Source organism: Bombus vancouverensis, chromosome 1 (assembly GCF_051014615.1).
Source record: "Bombus vancouverensis nearcticus chromosome 1, iyBomVanc1_principal, whole genome shotgun sequence".
In the NCBI taxonomy this organism is placed as follows: Eukaryota; Metazoa; Arthropoda; class Insecta; order Hymenoptera; family Apidae; genus Bombus; species Bombus vancouverensis.
The window spans coordinates 9463425-9469057 of NC_134911.1; positions in this window are offsets into that span (position 1 = coordinate 9463425).

A 5633-nucleotide genomic window follows, 5' to 3' on the forward strand; every position below is an offset into this window, starting at 1 on the left:
TACGGCCGCGCAGCAAGATGAAAGATTTTCGAGTCGATGAACGATCAAGTAGCGCGATCGATATCGCGTCAGACTCGGGTCGCCACGTGTTCCACTTTCGATACGCTTTTTCTATTTTGCACGCTCTTCGCGCACTCGCGTTGCAGTGTCGTTCGACGCGAATGTACGCGTGACGATAAATAAATAAATGAATTAATTAACACGTTGGCTAAGTAATTCGGTTAAGTTCCTCGCGGGGTCCAAATCCGATCGTATTCCGAGAGATCTCATGGCGGATATCCCAGATCTTTCATTTAGTCGAGAAGCGTACTTCTTGTGAGACGCACATCGGTGATTTTTTCATCCTCAAAGTGCTCAGTAGACAGCGTGAAAATATATTTGATAGTGAGAAGAGTAGTATAGAATAATGGAAAAACTGGTATCGACGACAGAAGTGACCAGATGGTCTCGTATGTCACTACGATACGGAAAAGCATCAAGTGGTATCCGAAATTAGCGCTACATTTCCTCTTAGGAACAACTATAGTAAATGCTCGTATTGCGTACCAAACAGTCGCAAACAAAAAAATACGGATAAGAAAATTTCGGGAAATTCTCGTTTCCGAATGGTCGGATGTGTCGTGAGAAAATACCGCGCCCGACAACCATCGCGAGAAAACGAAGAAGGTGTCCCGCCATCTGGAGATTCGTAAGAATCAGCAGGACAAGCCTATAAGAAGGATGTGCACCCTATGTTACGAGAAGAAGAGGCAAACTGTCGCACGCCAAGAGGCGAGAAGAAACGTAAAAAAGCCCGAAACATATTGTTCGAAGTGTCCAAAATCACCCGAAACGTGTTTGGAATGTTTTAACGAATACCATGCGACATAGCATAATGTAATATTTCATCCAAAATATAGATTGATAAAAAGTATGGTACAATGTGTTTTTGATATTTTTATGTTGTATATCCTACATTTAATTAACTCGAACAAGAAGAGCGTCACCCGTATTTGGGTTACAGGCCCCCACGGAAAGATGCCCGTCACATAAATATGGGTGACATGGCGACCAACGTGTCGACGACCAACATGTCGCGTCGAAATTTTCCTTCTGCATTGCTTCGTCTCCTTCCATCGCGTGTATTCCTTGTTTCTCGAAAGGATATCGAAAAGATATTGCGAAAAAGACATCGTGACGAGCGTAGCTTCTTTCGGTAAATAAGAACGACGATATAGTAGAACATACGGACATACAACAGGAGCACGCGAGTTCCTGATGCATTTTCCCGTGTTCGATGAATTAGTAACAAGGAATAATTAGCGTCGCGCGTGTTCTATCTTACAAATTACGATGTCTGTCCAGTTGTTCGTAGTTTACCACGAAATCGTTACCTACGGTGTATTGCTACACATCGCTGCCGATGACTCACATCGGCAAGTTTTTCAACGGTTGATTGTGATTATGGAGTGCGTTCGACCCTCGCCAAATGGAAAAGGGAAACGTGCTTCATTTTTTATCGCCGCTGTAAATGCTTAAACTGGCACGCGAGCGCGATCGATTGCTTGGACGAAGCGACGAAAAATTCGATTTGGTGTTATTTATCAGTACTCGAACCCTTTGGTATAGGAAGATATAACGTGAGAGGAAAGAACGCGATATATTCGCGTGTGAAAAAGGCAGAACAGTATAGTCTAGCGAGGATAAACTACTAATAAATAGTAACATGTGCGTGGTAAAAAGTGTTTCAAGGACTCGACAAAGAGATCGACCAAATGGAATAGAGTTAACGTGCTTAGAGATTCGATTAAAATATTCGGTGTGTCACGCGTTGCTGTTCCAATTTCTATGTCGGAGCTTGCAGAAAAATATCCATCTTGTGAATTCGATTGCGGATAAACCAGACGGTCTGGTTGCGAGTACGTAATTAGCCGCAAAAGGAAAAGCAAGTGTACGGGGTAAGATAGAAGAGGCCAAAGGAAGAACACGGTGAAGTTGGATAGCGGCAATTGTGGTGCGCACGATTTAAAGAAATACACGTGGCGATTGCATTTCCTTGCGGTAACGTAACCTAGCTCTGACGTAACGTGGACGTAACGCTATTCGCACGCAATAAAATTCGCTGGAAAGGCAAAAATTTGCTGTTTCACGCGATGCCTGTCGTTATCGACGTTATCGAGGAAATTACGAGCGAAGGAACACACAAGCTTGTTCGTTCTTCCCAGCAGACAGTTAGACGCGGTGTCCGCGGAAAATTACGTCTTTCGTCGTTGCATTTAAACTTGCGTTGCTCGCTGCGCTCGTAACCACCGCGTGCTTGTCTCAAGCACAGGCCGAGAGTCGTTGAAACGTTGTGGAAACGACGTCGACTCGCCGGCGACCATGTTCCACGGATTTTCTAACGAGCTTTCAACGATATCTCCGATGGAAAGGCATCGCGCACTCTCCGCTCAAATTCCAACGAGACTGTCGCCTTAAAAGAAACGTACTTTCCTGTGTTCCGATGGTTCTAATCGGACTCGGCTCGGGGTTTCCGCTGCAGCGTTTTTCCCCCAAAAAGCTGAAGCGATTCCTACCGTCTGCTTCTGAACGTCTAAACGACTGAAAATCGAGCGGACAAGACTGCGATCCAGGGTCGTAACAGGCGACCAATTTGGCCTCCATCCTCGCAAGTACGGAACACTGCTAACTCCGAGTACGTGCTTACACTCGAACGTTTCGCAGTTTAATCTTCCTCGACGAGTTGGGGATAGTAACGATCGTTATCCGTCGACGCGATCGAATCACGCGAGTCTTAAACGTTACGAGTATCGTAAACGTTTGTTAGCGGGAAACAGCCTTCAGTACGTTAAATACGAAGAACACGGGACGAACAGAGCAGTCGGAGAACGAAGATAATAAAACGAGATAAAGAAACTAATATTTGACGAAGCTAATTGTCTTACTACAATTAACAACCGCTAGCGATGGCTCGCTTCGAGGATGTTACACGACGAATGAAAAATATCAATTGCATTATCATGTTGACTGATATACACATTCGGTTAATAGGATTAAATTCCCCCTAAGAGGTACCGTATTGTTGCACAGAAACCACGAATGGGATTTACAGACTCTGCAAGGAGCATAGATTCCAAACGATTCGACAATTCCCGCATAATTTATGGCATCGCTTAAGATACTACGAACAAAACAATGGCACACCACATGCGACGTCTTGTTCGTTCGTAGTATCTTAAGCGATGCTATATTTAAATTAAAATGTCGCGAATGTAACGTAGGGGTCCGATACTTCTTTATCCTTAACGTATGTACTTATTTACGTATATCTGTCGGAAAGGATTATCGGAGCCGACGAGGGTCCGACGAACAAAGCGGACGACAAACGATGTTAACGAGCGCCGCGCGTTATTTCGTTGCTAATCTATTGGGATGAACGCGAATAAAACGAGACAGTGGTATCGGAGTAATTAACGTTTACCGATAATCGACCGCACGCTTGTCGCATAGTCCCAAAAGCGTCAGTAGTGCGAGTAGTTAGCACGATAAATTAAAGAGGAGGAGCAACGCGAAGGGCGCAGTCAGTTCCATTCGTCATGTCCCGTTACGTCGAACACAGCATCGCTCGAGAATATCGGTAAAGCAACGCCAGAAGGTGCTTTCTACTTTTCGCTTTGCGTTGTTCGTTTTCCGCTCGCCGCTACGAGCTCAAGTAAACGTTGGGAACTGACTTTGCGACTCAACGTTCCCAAAGTGAAATTACATCCGACTGGATCGCTTTAAGATCATCGATTTCCTAATGCAACGCTGATTCGTTTCAGACGACCGTGTCTCTCACGTTATTCGAAATGAGAGCGCGTAGCTCGTCATTGATCGGCTGAGCGTGTTCCGCGACGAGAAAATCGAAACATTCGAACGTTTAAATCTGCAACGATTTTATTCATCCGAAGCTCGCGCGCCGTGAAGACGATGACCATTCTCTCATCCGTCTCGCTGATTGTCGATACCGTCTGCGATTTTTACGCAGCGAGACTGGCGGAATTTTGGGAAAGGCAAATGAGAAACGGCGAACGAGTATTCGTTGCTGGTCCCGTCGCCGGCCCGTTGCGCTTTCCTTGCGAGCGGCGACGGCGAAGCCACCCTGTATCGACCCAGCAACGCCCACCCAAACAGTAACCCCCACCATAGATGACCCTGTCTACTATCGCTCGCTGCCATCTCGCGTCCTCCAAAAATTTCTCGACGCGGTGCACGATATCCTTTCTTGCTCTCCACTCCCTTCTCTTTCTGTCGGCTTCTTGGACCACCCAAATTTGATCGACTGCGGACAAAAGAGGCTTCGGACAGGATACGTCCGTCCGCCCCACGTCGCACACAACTCGAAAGGGACGGTTTGTTCGATGTGGACGTGGAACGTGACGCGTCGAGTATCGACTCCGCCGAAAAGTCGTCGAAACGCTGGATGACGAGCGCTTAGGAGACGAGCGAGTCAGGAGATTTACGCGGAAAACGCGACCGCGCGATTTCGTTTAAAACCAGATGCGCTTTCCGATCGAAATTTAGCGTCTGCGTATATTCGTCGTACAGTTTCAACGAAATCCATTCTAAGGTCCATGATCGTCCTAATAGGATGGATGAAAACGTAGCAAACAGACACGTGTTCTCTGTTTGCACGCTTTTTCTGTTGGTCGATTCAAAGGGAAAACATCAAATAGAAGGTGGCAAATAGAAGAGTGGAATGGCTTGAATAGGTACGAAACGAATACCTGGCAAACAATAAGAAGATATTAGCTGGAAATAATCGTTTCGTCGCGACGAGGACGAGTCCACCGGACGAGTTTGGCGCTCTTCCACGTTGCGTAGGTTGACGCGATGATATGGCACATTCTTAAGAACGCGTGATTTATTTTCTTAGTATATTCTCTGAGCCAATTCCAGTGGAAATATACAAATATTTTTATTTATGGTCGTAGAATCCATTCGTGAATTAATCTTTCGCCGTGCTTTCTGTAGCTTCGACTTTGGCAATACACAGGTTCCGTGGTAAACAGCGTGTCCTCGACAGCCATGTTTGCAGCTTTGTACGCGTTTTGTCGTGTTTTACCGTGTTAAAAAAATGGCTGCTTTTAACCCTCTGCTCCTCTTCCACCTCTTTCTTCTCTTCCACTAGCTTTTCAAACGCTTTTGTCTCCTACGATAATCACAACGACAGTTGTTCGTTGCTCGTTGAACGAGATGAGAAACGAACTAGTGGCGCTTCTCTTTTTATTTTTTCTGCTTCTCTCTCGTAACGTCGACTGACTTTTATCGTTAATTATCTGCTGACTCGCTAAGCAGAGACGCGATATCTCGATCCTTGGTCACGCAACTTACCGACATTCGAAATTATCAAGCGAATTTATCAACGCGAAGCCTTCGTACGCTCGACTTTACCCACGCGGCGCAGACAAATCCGAGTCATGTTCTCGATATAACAAAAGGCATGAAGATTGTGAACACGTTAGTGTTAGGAAACGTGAGAACAGGGGAAACGAATTTTAGCCAGCCTTCGAGGAACTAAAGATGGAACCAATGCACGCGTTTAATTCGAGCTGTCGCTGAAATAGGGAGGATCGATCCCGCTCTTATTTTAAAATAAATCGGCGTTTTCGATA